At 37.5% G+C, this 21,180-nt stretch overlaps 1 protein-coding gene and 1 long non-coding RNA gene across 7 annotated transcripts in view; both read right to left on the reverse strand.

Moving 5' to 3' along the window:
* LOC103224857 (selection and upkeep of intraepithelial T-cells protein 1-like) overlaps positions 1-21,180 on the reverse strand; it is a 218,709-nt gene that overhangs the window by 42,078 nt on the left and 155,451 nt on the right. Inside the window, exon 1 of one of the 6 annotated variants that reach the window (XM_037999665.2) lies at positions 10,384-12,191. The exons of 3 other annotated variants lie outside the window; for them this stretch is intronic. The gene's annotated coding sequence lies outside the window, so the exon portion shown is untranslated. Of the gene's footprint in view, positions 1-44; positions 538-1,445; positions 2,862-10,383; positions 12,192-21,180 lie in introns of those variants that run through there. 2 more of the 6 variants (XM_073007323.1, XM_037999679.2) reach the window with 2 other exon arrangements.
* The window catches only part of LOC140709242 (uncharacterized), a 31,915-nt gene continuing 25,085 nt past the window's right edge, over positions 14,351-21,180 (reverse strand). The window contains exons 2-3 of the long non-coding RNA XR_012089670.1: positions 18,850-20,483; positions 14,351-18,750 (exon numbers count right to left, since the gene is read on the reverse strand). This is a non-coding gene — a long non-coding RNA (uncharacterized lncRNA). The remainder of the gene's footprint in view (positions 18,751-18,849; positions 20,484-21,180) is intronic.

Consider the following 21,180-nt stretch of genomic DNA (forward strand, 5'->3'; position numbering starts at 1 on the left):
AAGGATATCAATGAGTTCCTACTTATAGAACTGGCCAATCTCACCATATATATTCCTTTACATGGAAGCAGCTGCTTTTCCAGACCATTGGAATGGTCTATTGAAGACTCCAGTGCTAGCTGGAAACACCACCTGCAAGGCTGCAACACTCCCCCATAAGATGCAGTCCTTTCTTCAAATAAGTAAAGTATATGTGGTGTTTTTTAATTATATTGCCACAATGCATAGCTTCAAGACTAGAGAGACAAAAGCAGAAGAGGTTTCTCTGTCATACCCAATAATCCATTCATTATACTCTCACTTTCCATTCCCACAGTTTTGAGTTCTATCAGTCTAAAATGCTTCCCAAGGGAGGAGTAAATTCACATGAGTGCCAACATCTGTCCTGGTGATACGGAAGTTGAGACTGCCACCTGTCCAAATTGGGCTCCCATTGTCACTAAATTAACAGACGAATAAAAAGGGAATGATTTTCAGCTATCAAGGAGAAATAGACACCATCAAGGCAGAAAGAACCATGCCTGGAGTCGGAGGACTTTTTTAGATACATGTAATCACTTCAATTCATGTTAATTAAAGACCTCAGTAATGCAATAAAAGCAGGGTCATTTAGGGGCTTTAGGAATAAATATTTGGGACTTCCCACCAGATAAAGAGGCCCAGTATGCAGAGGAATGGCTGAGGGAAAAGGAAATCTGAATCAGGTAGTGGTAAATATTATAAATATTATTTATAACTAGTTCCTGGAGAAGAGGACTGTAGCAGCTATGCCCATTTTCTCTCTTGTTGGGGAGGTATTACAGGCATACTCCACAAATCTTTTCTTGTAAGACTAAGTAAGAAAAAAATATGTACTTGAAACCCTGGTGATCAGAGTTGATCAAAAAGCTTGCTATTCTAAGAAACATGCTTCCCTTTATAATACAGACATATGTCCACTAATAGAGTATGAATGCTCCCTTTCAATGGTCTGCCTCCAGATCATCACACTGTGGTCCATTAATACTCAGCCTCTGAAGTTTCTGAAGAATGCCACACTATAAATCTGAGGGAGACCGTTTAAATGATGCTGGTCATAAAGAAAAATCAGGATGAATCATTGTCTTAAAGAAAAATGAGTATCCCTTGCTCTCATTCTGAATCTGGATATATTTTTTTCTAAATTCCATTTCTATTAATGTCTACAACCAATCTGACCAAAGAGAAGACAAACTTGTTTTTGGTAGCTGCCCTTCTCAGCATCTATTTGCCTCTGCATTAACTGTGAAACTCAAAGTATTTATCTTCGTGAAGGTTCCAAAACTGGTCAATAGCAAACTTCCCTTCTTGAAGCAGAGCAGCATAGTAGCCCATATACTAGAAAAGTTAGATTTTTCTTAAAAATTACAGAATAAAATCTGAGACTTGCTGCTGACTGACTGGAAGAGAGGCATTAGCCTACTCACCTGTGTATGATTTGATCAATCCAAATTTTCAGCACGTCCTTACTCCCTCTGTGTTCCCAGAAACATCACCTTGGTAACTAATGCTGCTACGTGGTGAGAAAAGAGCAGGGAAGTACTGAAATAGCAACTAGCTCACTCACAGTGAGTGATTCAAATCAGCATTAAGTCAAGCCAAGGCAAGTCACTGCAGCACCAAACAAAGCATAAACACCAAAGTATCAGCGAAACTCCTAAGTGAAGAAAATCCCCTCTCAAAGATAACCATACAAAATTCAATTTGGTACTTTTTACAGCTTTAATGAGGTATAATTGACAAAACCTATGTATATTTAAGGTGTGCAACTTGATATTTTCGTATACATATACACTGTGAAATCATCACCACAATCAAATTAATTAATACATAAATCATCTCAATCACCTGACATAGTTAACTTTCTATTTTGGGGTGCTAAGGACACGAAAGAACCACTCTCTCAGCAAATTTCAACTATATAACACAGTATTATTAACTGTAGTCCTGTTGCTGTACATTAGCACTCTAAAACTTATACATCTCGCATAACAGAAACTTTGTACTCTTTGAACATCACCTCATTTTTCCTCCTCTTCCCGGCCCATGGCAATCACCATTCTACTCTCTGCTTCTGTAAGTTTGAATATTGGAAATTCCATGTGTAAGTGTAATTATGCAATATTTGTCTTTCTGTGACTGGCTTATTTCATGTAGCCTGATGTCCTCCAGATTCATTTATGTTGTCACAAGCAGAAGGATTTCTTCCTTTCTTAAGGCTGAATAATATTTTACTATATATATGTATATCAAATTTTTTTCATTATTTCATTCATTGGTAGACATTGAGGTCTTTTCCATATCTTGGCTACAGAGAATGATGCTGCAATGAACATGGAGGTGCAGATATTTCTTCCAAATACTGATTTTATTTCCTTTGGATTTATAGCTGGAAGTGGGATTGTTAGATCATGCAGTAGTTGTAACTTTAACTTCTGGAGAACCTTTCATATGGTTTTTCCATAATGGCTATACCAATTTACATTCCTATCAACAGTACAAGCATTTCCTTTACTCCACATACTCTCCAATACTTACTATTTCTTTTTGATAAGAGCCATTCCAGTAGGTGTGTGGAGATATGTTATTGTGGTTTTGATTTGCAATGCCCTGATGATTAGTGATGTTGAGGACCTTTTCATATCTTCTTTTTATATCTTCTTCTGAGAAATGTATATTCAGGTTCTTTGCCCATTTTTTTGTTGGGTTATTTGTTATTGTGTGATTAAGTTGAATGAGTTTCTTGTAAAATATGGATATTACCCACTTATCAGGTGTATAGTTTGCAAATATTTTCTTACATTCTTTTTTCTGAAATCTTGTGGGTACATGGTACATATATATGTATGGGGTACGTGTGATTTATTTTTATTATACTTTAAGTTCTGGAATAAATGTGCAGAATCTGCAGGTTTGTTACACAGGTATACATGGGCCACGTGGGTTTGCTGCATCTATCAACCCATCACCTACATTAGGTATTTTTCCTAATACTATCCCTCCCCTACCCCCTTCGCCCCCCGACAGACCCCAGTGTGTGATGTTCCCCTCCCTGTGTCCCTGTGTTCTCATTGTTCATCTCCACTTATGAGTGAGAACATGTGGTGTTTGGTTTTCTGTCCTTGTGTTAGTTTGCTGAGAATAATGGTTTCAAGCTTCATCCATGTCCCTGCAAAGACATGAATTCATCCTTTTTTATGGCTGCATAGTATTCCATGGTGTATATGTGCCACATTTTTCTTTATCCAGTCTATCACTGATATGCATTTGGGTTGGTTCCAAGTCTTTGCTATTGTGAAGAGTGCTGCAATAAACATATCTGTGTGTGTGTCTTTATAGTAGAATGATTTATAATCCTTTGGGTATATACCCAGTAATGGGATTGCTGGGTCAAATGGTATTTCTGGTTCTAGATCCTTGAGGAATCACCCCACTGTCTTCCACAATGGTTAGACTAATTCACACTCCCACCAACAATGTAAAAGCGTTCCTATTTCTCCACGTCCTCTCCAGCATCTGTTATTTCCTGACTTTTTAATGATCACCATTCTAATTGGCATGAGATGGTATCTCATTGTGGTTTTGATTTGCATTTCTCTAATTTCCTCTTTAATCCTCATGATCTCAGTGATGATGAGCTTTTTTTCATATGTTTGATGGCCACACAGATTTCTTCTTTTGAGAAGTGTCTGTTCAGATCCTTCACCCACTTTTTGAGGGGTTGTTTTTTTCTTGTAAATTTGTTTAAGTTCCTTGTAAATTCTGGATATTAGCCCTTTGTCAGATGGATAGATTGCAAAAATTTTCTCTCATTCTGTAGGTTGCCTGTTCTCTCTGATGATAGTTTCTTTTGCTGTACAGAAGCTCTTTAGTTTAACTAGATCCCATTTGTCAATTTTGGCTTTTGTTGTCATTGCTTTTGGTGTTTTAGTGATAAAGTCTTTGCCCATGCCTATGTCCTGAATGGTATTGCCTAGGTTTTCTTCTAGGGTTGTTGTGGTTTTAGGTCTTACATTTAAGTCTTTAATCCATCATGAGTTAGTTTTTGCATAAGGTGTAAGGAAGATGTCCAGTTTCAGTTTTCTGCATATGGCTAGCCAGTTTTTCCAACACCATTTATTAAATAGGGAACCCTTTGCCCATTGCTTGTTTTTGTCAGGTTTGTTGAAGATCAGATGGTTGTAGACGTGTGGCGTTCTTTCTGAGGCCTCTGTTTTTTTCCGTTGGTCTATATTTGTTTTGGTCCATGCTGTTTTGGTTACTGTAGCTTTGTAGTACAGTTTGAAGTCAGGTAGCGTGATGCCTCCAGCTTTGTTCTTTTTGCATAGGATTGTCTTGGGTATGCAGGCTCTTTTTTGGTTTCATATAAAATTTAAAGTAGTTTTTTCCAATTCTGTGAAGGAAGTCAATGGTAGCTTGATGGGGATGGCATTGAATCTATAAATTACTGTGGCAGTATTGCCATTTTCATGATATTGATTCTTCCTATCCATGTGCATGGAATGTTTTTCCATTTGTTTGTGTCCTCTCTTATTTCCTTGACCAGTAGTTTGTAGTTCTCCTTGAAGAGGTCCTTCACATCCCTTGTAAGTTGGATTCCTAAGTATTTAATTCTCTTTGTAGCAAATGTGAATAGGAGTTCACTCATGATTTGGCTCTCTGTCTATTCTTGGTGTATAGCAATGTTTGTGATTTTTGCACATTGATTTGGTATCCTGAGACTTTGCTGAAGTTGCTTACCAACTTAAGGAGATTTGGGGCTGAGATGATGGGGTTTTCTAAATAAACAAACATGTCATCTGCAGACAGAGACAATTTGACTTCCTCTCTTCCTATTTGAATGTGCTTTATTTCTTTCTCTTGCCTGATTGCCCTGGCCACAACTTCCAGTACTATGTTTAGTAGGAGTGGTGAGAGAGGGCATCCTTGTCTTGTGCCAATTTTCAAAGGGAACGCTTCCAGCTTTTGCCCATTCAGTATTGTATTGGCTGTGTGTTTGTCATAAATAGCTCTTATTATTTTGAGATACATTCCATTAATATTTAGTTTATTAAGAGTTTTTAGCATGCAGGCTGTTGAATTTTGTTGAAGGCCTTTTCTGCATCTATTGAAATCATAATGTGATTTTTGTCGTTGGTTCTGTTTAAGTGATGGGTTACATTTATTGATTTGTGTATGTTGATCCAGCCTTGCATCCTGGGATGAAGCCAACTTGATCATGGTGGATAAGGTTTTTGGTTGCTTTTTAACTCTGTTGATGATTTTTTTTCATTGTGATGCAGAAGTTTCTTGGTTTTATATAGCCTAACGTGTTTTGTATGTTTTTGTTGCCTTTGCATTCAGTGTCATATCAAAAAATTCATTGTGAAAACCAATCTCAAAATGCTTTTCCCTATGCTTTCTTCTAGGAGTTGTAACGTTTTAGGTCTTATGTTTAAGTCTTTAATCAATTTTGAGTTGATTTTTTTATATGGTGAGACATAAATGTCCAATTTACTTCTGCTACATGTAGATATGCAGTTTACCCAATATCATTTGTTGAGAAGGCACCCCTTCCCCCATTGTTTTCCTTGGCACCAATGATCAGTTGACAGTAAATGCATAAATTTGTTTCTGAGGTCTCTATTCTGTTCTTTTGGTCTGCATGTCTGTTTTTATGGCATTACCATATTGTCATGTTATTTTGGCTTCGTAATATAGTTTGAAATCAGGAAGATTGACATGTCCAGCTTTGTTCTTTTTTATTTAACTATTGATAACAAAATTGTTTTAGTGGTATAGTGCAAAATTTAGAAGGGCAGTCATGCATCAAAAACACACAAAACAAAAACATGTTAATTTATATAATAAGAAGAGAAGAGAAAATGGTATTATACTAAATTTAGTCTACCATCCTACTGCAGGGAAACATTACAAACGTATTGTCATCTATATTGAGTCATAATAATAGGCCTTTTAAATGTTAATAAGAAAGACTGAGAGGCATATAAACAATATACAACATTTGAGTGTGGTAATTCAGATTGCATTCCTTTTGAAAAGGCTTTATGATGCAGTTATTGATTCATCAAGACGAAACTGTTTTCTGTGTCTTAACAAGCCTGGCTTCATGCTACACAGACTTCTGTGGGGTTGACTCTTATTTGGAACCATTTCAAACTAATTAGCAAAAAGAGAAAAGGTGGTGTTTGTAAGTACCACAGCTCTGGTCCTGTTTGAATAGCTCTTCTCCAAAATTAATTCGGTTGTAGCCCTGCATGAATAATAACTTTATGGCAACAGTTTAGATAAATATATTGTTAATCAATGTCATCTTTCTGAACAAAATGCTGGAGCAAATTTTACATAACAACACAAGACAACATAGAAAAGTGAGTTTGCGAAGCTTTGAAAGACATAGTTTGCAGTTCAATTTTGTTTCTTTTTTGCAAATGATAAGTATTTATTCATTTTTCAATTAATTTATTTACTTTTGTTTATGGTGTTTTATGATCCTGAATTATTATTACGCAGTTGAATAGTAATTTCCAACCAGCCCAAGGTTCTGGGGCTGGGGGACCATTGTATACTCGGCTTAGTAGGTTTATGAGGATTGACAATGGCTGGGAACTGACTGGACAATGCAGAGCTTTAAATATTGACTTTTTTTTAATGGTCAATAGTCCTGTCCTTTTATTTTCAACTTTTATTTTAAATTCAGGTGGTGAATGTGCAAGTATGTTACATGTATAAATAGCAAAGGCATAAATTTGCATATGTTGACCCAGCCTTGCATCCCAGGGATGAAGCCCAGGTATATTGTGTGATGCTGAGTTTTGGAATATGAATAGTCCCATTACCCAGGTATTGAACACAGTACTCAACAATTAGTTTTTCAACCTTGGCCCCTACCATTTCCCTTTCTAGCAGTCCCCAATTTATATTGTTGCCATCTTTATGTCCATGAGTACTCAATAATTTAGCTCCTAGTTATACATGAGAACATGTGGTATTTGGTTTTCTGTTCCTTCATTAAGTCTCTCAGGATAATGGCCTCCAGCTGCATCCATGTTGTTGCAAAGAACATGATTTCATTCTTTTTCATGGATGCATAGTATTCCATGACAAATATGTACTAGATTTTTTTATCCAATCCACCGTTGATGGGCACATAGTTTAAATCCGTGTCTTTGCTACTGTAAATGATTTCCTCTTTAATCTTCTTTCTAAAGTTTGCTTTGGCTATTTTGGGTCTTTCATGACTCCATACAAATTTTAGAACTTTCTATTCCTGTTGAGAATGTCAGATTGACATTTTAATAAAGATGTATTGAATATGTAGATCATTTTGCATAGTATGGATTATTTTTAGAGGCAGGTTCTCACTGTGCCATCCAGGGTAGTCTCAAACTCCTGACTTCAAGTGATTCTCCTGCCTCAGACTCCCAAAGCACTGGAACTGAAGGCATGAGCCACTGTGCCTGGCCTATATTTTAGCAATGCAAATTATTCTAATTTATAAATATTGTATGTCTTTTTATTTATCCATATTTTCTTTAATTTTCTTCATCTATATTTTATACTTTATAACGTATAAGCTTTTTACCTCCTTGGTTACATTTATTCCCAAGTATTTTATTCATTTTGATTTTTGTGTGCTAAATTTGTATTTTGCAATTTCACTAATTTTTTTATTAGTTCTAAAAGTTTTTTATTGAGTCTTTAGGATTTTCTACATGTAGATCATGTCACCTGCAAACAGAAATAACTTTACTTCTTTCTAATTTAGATATCTTTTATTTCCTTTTTTTTTTTTTTTTTTTGGCCTAATCGCTCTAGCTAGAACTTTTAGTAGTATGTTGAACAGAAGTGGTAATAGGGAGCCTCCTTGCCATGTATGAGATCTTACAGGAAAAGCTTTCAGTTTTTCCACATTGATTATGATATTATCTGCGAAGTTTTCATATATTGTCTTTATTGTGTTGAGATAAAACGGATAGAACACTCAGACCAAAAAAGTTATAAAGAAACAGCTAACTTGAACATTGCTACATACTAAGCAGACCTAATAAACATATTAAACTTTCCACCTAACAACAGAAGAATATACATTTTTCTCAAGTGTACATAGAATGTTCTCCAAAATAGATTACATTTTAGATCACGAAACAAGTTATAGCAAATTTAATAAGATTGAAATCATTCCAAATATCTTTTCTGGCCACAATGGAATGAAACTAGAAATCAATAACAGTTAATAAATGAGAAATCTTACAAATACATAGTAACTAAAAACACACTCTTGAACAACCATTGGGTAAAAAGAAAACCAAAAGAGGATTTTAAAAATATCTGAAAACAAAATTATAAAAACAACATACCAAAACTTAAGGTACACAGCAAAAGCAATACTAAAGAGGAAATTTATGGTAATGAACACCTACATTAAAAAGAATGAATATCTCACATTTAAAAACTTAACTTTGCACCCCAAGAAACTAGAAAAAGTAGAACAAACTAAGACCAAAGTTAGCAGAAGAAAGGAAATAGTAAAGATTAAAGCAGAAATAAATCAAATAGTGAATAGGAAAAAAAAAAAGTAGGAAAAATCAACAAAACTATTTTTTAATTAATTTTTTAAATTTTTAATTAATTTTTAATTAAACAATGCAGCAAACTCGTAGCTAGGCTAACTAAAGAGGAAGAGAGAGAAGACTCAAATAAATAAAATAAGAAATGAAAGATGAGACTTTACAATGGATGCCTCAGAAATAAAAAGGATCACAAGGGACTATAATGAACAATGATACACCAACAAATTGGACAACTTGGAGGAAACTGATAAATTCCTAGCATCATATAACCTACCAAAACTGAACCAAGATGAAATAGAAAGCCTGAGCAGACCAATAAAATTTAAAAAGGTGATTTATCAAGAATTAAATACTTTCCAACAAAGAAAAGCCTAGGACCAGACACCTTCACAGGTGAATTCTACCAAATATTCAGAGAAAAATTAGAACCAATCCTTCTTAAATTCTTCTCAAAACATAGAGGTAGATGTACTACTTCCAAACATTTCATGAGGCCAGCATCAATCTACTAGCAAAGCCAGACAAAGATACCACAAGAAAAGAAAACTACATGCCAATTTTTCTAATGAACATAGATGCAAAAATTTTCAACAAAATACTAGCAAACCTAATTCAACAGCATGTTAAAAGAATTACACACCATAACCAAGTGGAATTTTCCCCTGGGATGCAGGTGTGGTTCAACATATGCTAATCAATGAATGTGATGCACCATATTAACAAAATAAAGGATAAGAAAATATTATCCTGATAGACGCAGAAAAAGCGTTTGACAAAATTCAACCTCCACTCATGATAAAAACTCTCAACAAAATATGTATAGAAAAAACTTATCTCAACACAATAACTGCCACATGTGAAAATTTGTATTTTATTTTGTCTCTGATAATTTCTTTCTTCTGGATTAAGAATTTTGCACCATCAATTACCATTATTTTCTAAATACTTATGGGGTTAAAACAACCCTAATATTTTCATATAAACCAGAGAAACTACAGGATTCTGATCCCCTGACAATTACAATCAAGGGCACAGAAAATATAAAGTATTTCAAAGTTACAGAGTCCAGACTGAGGATCTGCTATCACATCAGCAAGTGAGAGTGGGTACCATACTTTCCCACCAAGGACTCCTGTGACTCATGCTTTAGAATATTGCAGTGTATAACATTGATATGCCCAAACTGGAGGACTTATTTATTTTCCCCCTTTGGAGCCGGGACCCATATCCTGCTCACGCCCAACAGGGACCTTGCAGTCTAACAATGACTTACTAAAGATCTCTAATGTAAAAGCTGATTAGACTCTAGATAACAGTCACCACCAACCCCTATCCCAAATAACCAGAAACCTGTTGGATCTGAAATCAGCTCAGCATTCATTAGTATCATGACAAAGCAAAGAAAGAGTTTGGGCCAAGGTCTTAATGAGATAAAAGAGTAGTTATATAGAAAAAAATGTGTGAGAGAACCTGAAGGTATAAAGTTACAGAGATTGAAATTTTAAAGCTTATATACAGACCCGCACTAAATGGAAACATAATACTTACTAATTACTCTTATGTACTGAGTGCCTACTAATGGACTCACAGGGCTAAACACTGTAGACATACTGGCCCTAATTCTGACAATTTCCCTTCAAGAAAGATATTACTGTCTCAGGTATATAGGCTAAAGTCAGACTTTATCATCAAATGATAGGAAGGTTGGTGGTTGACAAAAGCAAAAAATTTAAAAGTAGTGCATACTGTGTTAGTTGGATAGTGTTAATAATAAAGAAAGATGTGATTTTACCTGACAAGAAGAGAAGTGGGAAGTATATGGGAGCTTCAGAATGCTGACAGATTCCTGGCTCTTTGGTCTAGTGTGGGAGAGCAAAAACAGTAACAATTAGTGACACCCACAAGGTAGGTGATTTCCATGGGGCAGAGTCAAGTTTTTTTAAGGGATTGTATGAGTAAATGTTTTTCAGAGAAACAAAACCAATAAGATGTTTACACATAGAAAGAGACTTATTTGAAAGGATTACTTCCCATGATTGTGGGAGTTGGCAAGTTTGAAATCTACAGGGCAGGCCAGCGATCTGCAAAGCCAAGGAAGAGGTGCTGATGTAGCCTTGAGTCCAAAGGCCAAGTGGAGGCTGAACTCCTTCTTTCTTGGGGGACCTCAGTTGTTTTTTCTGGAGGCCTTCAACTCACTGGGTGAGCCTCACCCACATTATTGAAGGTAATGTGCTTGACTCAAAGTCTACCGATTTAAATGTTTATCATATCTAAAAAGCATCTTCACAAAAGCACCTTTGTCTGACAGCTGTTTGACAAGCAACTGGATACCATAACCTAACCAAATCAACAAATGAGATTATTCATCACAGGAAAAAAGAAAAAAGATAATTATTTAAATATAGTGAAAACATGGAGTAGAGTAAATGTATATAGAATGAGCATCCTGAGTCAATAGATAGAATATGAGAAAAAAGAAATGAAAGAGAAAAGGCATGAAAGGATCCAAGAGAAGAGGGGCTACAGGAGTTTGCATTATGGAATGGCCTACAACGATAAAGATAAGAAGCATGGTGGATTTGACATTTCTCAAAGGGAAGGCCAGAGCCAATGAGGTGGTCCTCACACTGTTGGAGGCCTGAGCAGGTTAGTAGAGTGAATATTTCTCATTATTGAAATGGAATATTGTGGAGGCAACATTAAAATTTTTTGGTAAAGATCTTTTAGGAACAGAAAAGGATCAATTGCCCTAACAACGACTAAGTCAGTATCAGTCCCTCTCTTGTGGTCAGAAAGCCCTAAACTCTGTAAGTGAACCTGGGAAAGACTAGAGTTTTTCCACACTGCTTGAGTGAAATCTAGCAGCTAACCCAGACTTTTGTCAATCATCCACCCACACCTTTAAATCTAATTTGAGATGTTTACAAGATATTCCAGTGGGCATGTCACTCCACGTCTCTACTTTACATTTTTGAGGCTTGCCTAGCCTACTTCTCTAGAACTGGTTTATGAAATCTGTCCTACTGGAATTTCGTCTGCTTGTGATCTATGCATCTTTCTGGTGTCCCATGTGTGGCCACTGCTTCTGCTGTGGTCTCTCTTCCTAAATTCCTGAGAATGACTCTCTAGCACTGTTCCTTGTCTTGAGCCAGTCCGACTTTGTTCCAGACACTGTTTCACATAGCACCACAGTCAAGCATATTCTAAGCCCTTTCTGAAAATATTGCTGACAACAGGTTTAGGCATCAAGGCTCATACATAGCAAAATAAAACAAACAAACAAAAATGAACAATAACAAAGCTTTGTGCTCAGTCTGCTCTGTGGGACTATTTTAGCTGATTCTGAACTGCTAGGTCCTAAACCCTGCAAGTCTGCTGAGTCATAGTAACTGCCTGCCCAACTTGTTTAATCTTAACTACATCCTAGAATCTACTCTTATTGACTTCCAGAATCCCGTACTAGAAAGGCTCGAAATTTGATACCCTCATGATCCATGTGATAATCCACAGACACCTTGAGAAAGTAGTGTAATGGATTGAGTCAGACTGACCTCTGTTATAATCCTGCATGCTATTTGCTAACTGTGTGATGCTCAAGGCATTATAAAAGAGAAATATTAATTCTCAAAATGTTACTGTATATATTAACTGGAACTAGTCTCATGTTTGTGAAACGAAACTACCACACTGTGTAACATGTTAAACCTGTTAAATATGAATATGAATGAACAGAAATATGACTTTGACATCCCACTTGCATTTCTCTGGGATAAGAAAAACATAAAGACCTTAGTCTTGCTGACAAATAAACCAAAAATATTGAATATAATAGTCTTTATAGTAGTCAAACATGATAATTTGGGATGTATAAAACATGGAGAGATTATACCACTCATTTTTCAAAACATTTCCTTAAACTGCAAGTTCTTTCTCTTGGAATAGTATATTATAAGATATTAAATATCTGTTAAAACTGCTGATTGTAAAGCAAGCTGGAGAAATAGATTTTTATTCTTGTTACTCCTTTGCCCACTCCATTATCCCAGTTGATTTCTTGCTCCTCTGAGTCAGAAAAAGAAATAGTTTCTGAATATTCAAGGAGAAAAAGAGGGAAAAGCGAAAGACACATCCCTTCTCACCACTACCCAACACATTTACTTCTTAGTAGAAACCAATGATAGGCAGACAATCAATAAACTGGAAGAGCAGTAGCTATATTTTCCTAAAGCTATGGGCAGATATAATATACTTGGAATTCTGTGGGTTTCTTTCAGTAAGCCTTCTTCTATCTGAAATAGCATATAAGATGGGATTGTGAGTGGATAATTTTAAGGAGTATAGCGAAAACTTTTGTACGTGCTGAAATGGTACAATGACAAAACATATAGAGAACAAATTAGAGCAAGGGAGTAGCCTAGTCCAGAGAAAATGGGATGCCACGTAACAGGTAGAAGCTTGGACTGGTTAATGAACTTAGAATTAAGAGAGGGTACAAACAGAAAGCCTAAGAGAGAACCCTGGCCATACCTGGACTAAACTCTGGTGGCTGAAGGAAAAGTAAAAGGAATGACTAACATTGGCCTCTAATTCCTTCAGTTTGTATTCCTGCTTGGCCCTGCCTGGAATCCCATTTTTTATGGACTGGTGACTGCCTGGTTCTAATTGGCTCTGATGGGAAGGTGGAGGGCAGGAATTGGGCAGGGAATTGGCCAAAATGGAGGGAAGCCTGTGTCTTCCTACAACTCCTCATCCAAATTAAACAATTTAGCTTTTCTTAGGCAGATATGGTTTTGCATCATTTTAAGCAAGTTTTTCTGTCACCTTCTAAACCCCCACTTACTTGTAATTAATTACTCATCAAGATAGTCCATAAAACAAGCTATGCCAGGAAGCTTTGAAACAATAAAGCAATAGACACATTGTGAGTCACTAAACAGACAAAGATATTTCTACCTTTATACAATGCAAAATTCCAGAGAGCCCCTTCATCGCAGAGATTTTTCTTTTGCTTTCCAAAATCAGTCGGAATGTTGAGGGTCTAATCACTGGCAGGCACCCAGATAATGTCATGCCTTTTTACAAAGGGAAGGATATCCATTGAAGCCTTAATTCATTTTAAAAAATTGGAAGAGACCCAATAAAAACAGGAGAAGCTGTAATTTGATTTTAAAAAGTCCCAGATTTTGAATAAGCATGAAACAAAGAGAAGACATCTTGATAGAGTTCAAACAGGTTACTTGGACTGCTGAATTCCCCAGAAGACGTAATAATACACGATGGGCAGTATTGTCATTAGCAAGAGAACAGAACCAAGGGGCAATAATCCTAAAAGTTACCAGTGAGGGTCCTAGATCACAAAGACTTGGAAATTTGGTAACCAATGATATATAACTGCAGAATAAACAGGCAGTTGTGAGAGAACTAAAAGAATTAGTGATTCAGAATTATAAATGCAGTCTATATCAGGACTAGTTAGATCCAGACAGGGATATCATTCCAAAGAAAACAGGTTTCTAGGCAGGGCCAGGGCAGAGATTAGAACTAAAAAGTAAAGCAAAAAAGGTAATTATGTGGGATGATAAATATGATAATCTTGCTTTACTATAGTAACCATTATAGTATCTATATATACCTATGTATTTACATATAACTCATAGCATTATTTTGTAAACCTCAAATAAAATTTATTTTTTGAAAAAGCAATCAACCAGGAAATTTAAAAATCTAGACTAGAGATACAAGGAAATACAAGGAAAGGTAATTGGCATTGTCTATCTTTCCTCTTATTGATCCAATCTTACTTTTAGAATCATGAAACCAGGCAACAGATCCATATGTTCATTTTAAACTGAGTATACAAACGGTGTTCAAATGAGAATCTCCCACCCTAACCCAAGACTAGAAACTTCTACCAGTTTAGGAGCCCCTGGGAGGTCACAAGCCAGTATCTGTGGGTAATATAAAGTAGATACAAAACTCTTATTATGGAAGCTTCAGAAATAAGAGCTAGACATGATAGAATGAGACCTGAGATTGGCTGAATGTATAGGTAATTCAGATGTCATTTGGAAATTTCCTCTTCCTCAGTGCCCTAGGTTGAAATGTCCTTGAATCCTTACTGATTTCACATTTGGAGAAAGTCTAAGAACCTCTCCAATATCCATAGAATCAAAATATCCATGTCACCTCTACCTCTAGCCCCTAAATTCAAGCATTTCATCTCTGTTTAGTTTCCATATCAACCCAAAATCAAATATCCCAAGCATTTTATGATGGTCTTTGATTTACCAATGACTTGAGGTTCATAGAAACTGATACATGATACTATTATCATGATCTCCTTTCATGTCTCCTTTTTCCTTTCTGACTCTCTGTCTCACACAGAAGAAACAATTTCACCTTGTCTATTATGTATTATTTTTCTCATCTTTTTTAGAAGTCTTGGCACTAACTAAAACCAAAAACTTGTCAGTATTTTCCTACCTCAAGATGGCTTAGAAAGACAGTTTCCAAAAAAAGCAATATTCTCCCTAAGATGATAAAATCTCTCACCACCAGAAAAACAGAAAACTATTTTAGATTATTATTCTTTCCTGAAAATGATATTTGTAACTTATGGAAAATTTGAGCTGAAATTGGATAGATCATATGCAAGAAAACTGAAAATTGATAAAGGGGACCAATCCCTGAGTAAGGCAGCAATGTTGACACAGACAAGGTAAATTGTGCAACCTCAGAGAGGCAGAAATTAACCTCCAAAATACATGGCAGTGACCATTACACATTATTTATTCAAGCAGAGGACTGCATACCCAACCATTCTCCCTGTCAATAATAGAATTCATTCATACTCTTATTTAGGTCACAGAACAGTAACAAGTGAGGTTAAGAGCTTTGTAGGGTCACAGATAGAGGCATAAAGAAAGTAAGGAAACAGAGGGCTCAGCAAAAAAGGGCAGGGATGCAAAAACCAAACTGTGGGCCACAGTAAAACTTGCAATATCTTGACAATGCCTCGTGTACGAAAGATAAGAATTATAGAGAGAAGAAGCACAGAATCTCAGGTAGAAAGACATACAATTTGACCTTAGCATGTGTCCTTGATACACACAAGGATAGTGAAATAGGAGTGTGAGGTATAAGATTCGTGGATATTCCTATGTGTGTTCTTGTCAGGATCCCTGGTGTGCTGCTTCACCATCTGGAAAGCTCTGTGGCCAACAGCACCTTCTGCCTGAGTGTTGCTCATGCTCACTGGGCTCATTCCACCCACTTGGCCCAGCAGGCTACACTTGGCTATGGCTCCAGATCCCACACCTACCAAGGGTGAGCCAGGTGTGGAGAGGCAAGGGTTGTGTGAGCAAGCAAACACAGAGTCCAGCCACTGCACACAGTCAGGCATGTCAGCTGCTGGGGCAGGGTGGGCAGCTTCAGATGCCAGCACAGATGTCATCTCCATGCGAGGCTGCAACCGGACCTGATATACTGCACATGGCTTCTACTGCAGACACGCGCATCCAGATAAGAGGAACACAATGGTGCCCAAAAGCTTGATGATATCACAAATTGCAGAGCCCCAAAGAGGGTGTCACAACACTGGCTCAGGGACCCCCTAGTTCTGGGCTTGCTGAGGGCTGCAGCTCTTCTCTCCTTGTCACCTACAATGTGGCAAGCAGGGGGCATACTTCAGCCCTGTTTGTGTTACAGCTGTTTCAGTCCTATGATTCAGCAAGTCTCCAGTTTTTATCTGGTGTCCAGGAAGAATGAAGTACCCAAACAACTGGAGGGTGAGTAAGGAAGAGAGGAGCTTCATTGAGTGACAGAATGGCTCTCAGGAGACCTAAAGTGAGTAGTTCTTTTCTACAGGCAGGTCGTCCCAACAAGTGTCCAACATTCAGCAGAGAGGAGACCCAGAGTGGGTAGCTCCTTTTCACAAGCTGGTCATCTGGACAAGTTGAGGAGACCCGAACTGGGTATCTCCTTCCTACAGCTGGTCATCTCAACAGCTCTGTGAGTCTGGCTGAGTTTGGAGTTTTTATTGGCTTCAGAAGGGTAGAGGTGTACACTTATTAGTTCATCAACAGCCATGGGTGGGTCCGGAAAATGCATTATAAGTTCTCACTCCAGGCCACAAACTGTGCTTGGAAATGAAAGCCCAGCCCCCATGCTTCAGGTCATCCTTGGCTTGAAGGTGAGGTTTCACCAGGGATGTACCCCTTTCTGCCCAGAAGCCTGTCTACCTCCTGCCACCATCGATGATGTTGTCCATGGAACCCAGGCTGTTTGTGTCATGGGGCACGTGCAGGCCCATGCCAACCTGCCCTCAGCCCCCCTCAGCCTCCCTCACATGCCTGTCAGTACCAAAAGTCCAGAAGGGGGTGAGGTGTCAGGTGTCTAGCATGTTAGAGTTGCTCCAAGTGTGCACACCTAGCCAGCTTGTGACAGCACCCAGGCTCAGCCTCAACTTTTCTCCAAAATTAGAGTGGGCACCAGGAACAGGGAGAGGCCAGGGAGTGGGAGGAGAGACTTTTGAGCCTTTGGGGTCAGGGAGGACTACCTGGGCCTCCAAGAGTTCAGGGATGCCCAGGTCTGCAGCCATGGTTAGGCAGCTGCAGCTGCAACCAAGAGGGTGGGGTCCCACCCCATAAACTCAGAAAGGGGCAGGGCTCCTGCCTGTTCCCAGCTCCCACTTGTTGCGGGAAGTCAGGGATCCCAAAAAGAGGGACTGGCTGGAGCCACAGTAGAGGAACTTAAATTGTGAAGATTTCTTGGACATACATCTGTTCCCCAAATTAATACCTTTATAATTTCTTATGCCTGTCTTTACTGCAATCTCTGAACATAAACTGCAAAGATTTCGTTTTAATATGAACATTTATCAGTTCCCCAAATTAATACTTTTACAATTTCTTATGCCTGTCTTACTTTAATCTCTTAATCCTGTTATCTTTGTAAGTTGAGGATGTACATCACCTCAGGACCCTGTGATGATTGCATTAACTGTACAAATTGATTGTAAAACCTGTGTGTTTGAACAATATGAAATCTGATTGCAAAATATGTGTGTTTGAATGATATGAAATCAGTGCATCTTGAAAAATAACAGAATGACAGTGATTTTAGGGAACAAGGGAAGACAACCATAAGGTCTGACTGCCTGCAGGGTCGGGGAAAAACAGCCATATTTTTCTTCTTGCAGAGAGCCTATAAATGGATGTGCAAGTAGGAGAGATATCACTAAATTCTTTTCCTAGCAAAGAATATAATATAAGACCCTAGGAAAACAATTGTATTCCTGGAGGGAGGTCTATAAACGGCTGCCCTCGGAGTGCCTGTCCTATGGGGCTGAGATAAGGACTGAAATACACCCTGGTCTCCTGCAGTACCCTCAGGCTTATTAGGGTGGGGAAAAAATCCTGCCCTGGTAAATTTGAGGTCAGACCAGTTCTCTGCTTTCTAACCCTGTTTTCTGTTGTTTAAGATGTTTATCAAGACAATACATGCACAGCTGAACATAGACCCTCATCAGTAATTCTAATTCTGCCCTTTGCCTTGTGATCTTTGCTTTTGTCCTTGCCCTGTTTCCTCAGAAGCATGTGATCTTGGTTCTCCCTTTTGCCCTTTGAAGCATGTGATCCTTGTGACCTACTCCCTGTTCGTACACCCCCTCCCCTTTTAAAATCCCTAATGAAAACTTGCTGGTTTTGTGGCTCAGGTGGGCATCATGGACCTACCGATATGTGATGTCAACCCCTGTGGCCCAGCTGTAAAATTCCTCTCTTTGTACTCTTTCTCTTTATTTCTCAGACCAGCTGACACTTAGGCAACAGAATATACATTGAAATATTGGAGGCAGGTTCCCCGATACCCACTGGCTTTGTGGAGCACACAGCCCTGCCCATGCCTCCCTGCTGTAGTCAGTGTCTTCACAGTGGCTGCTCCAGGTGGGCTGCCACTGCCACCAATTCCCTTCTGAAGAGGTACACCTAACTGCTGTTAGGATAGGAATGATGATCACTCTTAACTGCTTCATTCTGACAGAAGGTGCTGTTTTGGGGAAAACAGCAGTCAGATATGTCTCAGAGGCCTAAGGGTCCCTGGTAAAAAGGGAGTCATCATCCATGGCTCCAGTTGCATGACTGCTTGGAGTTGATAATCTCTAGGTGAGAAGAAACAGATTTTACAAGACGGTTAAGTATGTGAAGGAAAAAAAATCCAGTGCCAAAGATAACAGAAATAAGAAGCAAAATAGACTAACCATTCTGAAAACAATGTTGTACCTGGAGCTGTTTCATCCTGATGAAAGAAATTGAATCTCATTTGGCATTAGAAGAGAAATAACTGTTTAGGTGAGTAGATAATCCTTTGGTTTAGTTTTCCCATAAATAAAAGCTCTGGGTTATGGGCACCCCATTTACCCTCATTGCCTGGTAGAATTTGCAGGATAATTGACCAGAATGAGAATATTGATCAAGACTTTTACATTACCCATTCCCTTTGTTTCTTCTGAGCTGTAGTCAGAGATCTCTGGTTGGCTCACAAAAAATAAGAATGGTTCTTAATCTAAAATGCAGACAAAAACTTAAAAACAACTAATGAGCACCTGTCAAATTCCTATAGTTCATTAAAAACTATCTTTTGAAGTGGATCAAAACACAACAATAATTGTCTGTGAATGACAAAATGTCTTACGGTAGTCATAGTTAAAAACATGATTGACAAAGAAATTTGGTTATTTCTGTGGTTTATAATAACATAATAACCCTAATTATGATTGATAGCATACACTCAGACATTAGAATTTTAGAAATCCCATACCATTTTGGAACATATGTTAATAATGTTTACTAAAATACAACCTGAAGAATAAACCTTATTTTTATTTCAACAATTCCTTGTAACTAAACATGCCAGATATATCTGTTTACCTCTATTCTGGATGTTCTGGTGGCCCTCTGTAGCATCACAAAGTTAGGGGTCAGAAAAGACTATTCTGAAGCTGAAATTTAATTTTGGAAAGCCTATCAAATATATATTAAAGATTTAAAACATTTCATATTTTGAAAAGAATTTCATGTTACCTTAAGTCATTTATTTACCCAAAATATGACTCAAAACTGTAAAAAGAAGGCAAAACCCTTTTCTCATTAAGAGGGAAGACTTAGCTTTCCGAACAATCTGTCTCTTGTCCTTCCCTTCTTTTTTTGGTAGTTTATTTACAAAGCAAACAAAAATCTTTTATTATTCTTTAACACATGAAAATCTTGTTCCAGAGAAACAGAGCCAAATTTCACCATTGCATTAGTCTATTATTAATGTCAACCCCAATTTTTAAATAAAAACTTATGGACAAATCTATCTAATCTTAACCAATTTGACCATGAGATGAGATTCTCATAAACCTTTTATAACCCATTACAAACTTTTGTTAAAGAGCAACTCATTGCCTTAAGAAAATTCTTTTTTGCTTTTATTCTAATGTTCAACACACAGAAAAAGCTAATAATATCCTCTTGAATAAGTAAATATGTTCACACAAAAAATTTTGTCAAAAGATTAATTTTTGCAAAACTTCCACAACTTGTTCAAACCTTTCATTTTATCTTATCTAATTTCAAACAATTCTTTAACTCTCTAAACAGACAGAAATTTACATTCCTATGCCTTCGTATAATCTTTTACCAAAAAAATTTACTTTCCTTACACACCTTGAAGGTAAACCTATTTTCAATAGACTCAATTACATGTTATAGTGGTAACTCTTAGCAATTTTTAATTTTGGCATAAAATTGGTAAGTTACCTTAATTATGTAGTAGGTGCAGATAAGATTTGACTCTTTCCAGCATAGTTAGGGGTGTGGTTAACTCCATATGTCCCCAGACTTTACCAAACTGTAAAGCAAGCAAGTCAAACAATTTTCAAAAGCCAAAGAAGCAGTTTATGACCTTAAAGAATTTAGCAAACCTACTTTCTGACCTGCATAATTTAGGCCATATGTCTACATTTTGAAGACATTCTTACATTACCAATAATATTTAAAGTTGTTTTTAATTCTCAAAGATTAAAGTCACATGAACTAAAAGGCATTACAGATTCATTTTTCTTTAAAAAATATTTGATCTAAGCCATTATTTTTCTTTAAGCCAATCAATTAGAGCTTTTTTTTTTTACATAAACATCACACACATAACACATATATAACTACACAGACAGGGCGAGGGGTGGAACAAGATGGCCGAATAGGAACAGCTCCAGTCTCCAGCTCCCAGCGCGAGTGACACAGAAGACAGGTGATTTCTGCATTATCAACTGAGATACTGGGTTCATCTCACTGGGGAGTGCCGGACAATCGGTGCTGGTCAGCTGTTGCAGCCCGACCAGCAAGAGCTGAAGCAGGGCGAGGTGTTGCCTCACCTGGGAAGTACAAGGGGGAAGGGAATCCCTTTTCCTAGCCAGGGGAACAGAGACACACAACACCTGGAAAATCGGGTAACTCCCACCCCAATACTGCACTTTAAGCAAATGGGCACACCAGAAGATTATATCCCACACCTGGCCGGGAGGGTCCCATGCCCACGGAGCCTTTCT

The sequence above is a fragment of the Chlorocebus sabaeus genome, chromosome 20 (assembly GCF_047675955.1).
Source record: "Chlorocebus sabaeus isolate Y175 chromosome 20, mChlSab1.0.hap1, whole genome shotgun sequence".
Lineage (NCBI taxonomy): Eukaryota > Metazoa > Chordata > Mammalia > Primates > Cercopithecidae > Chlorocebus > Chlorocebus sabaeus.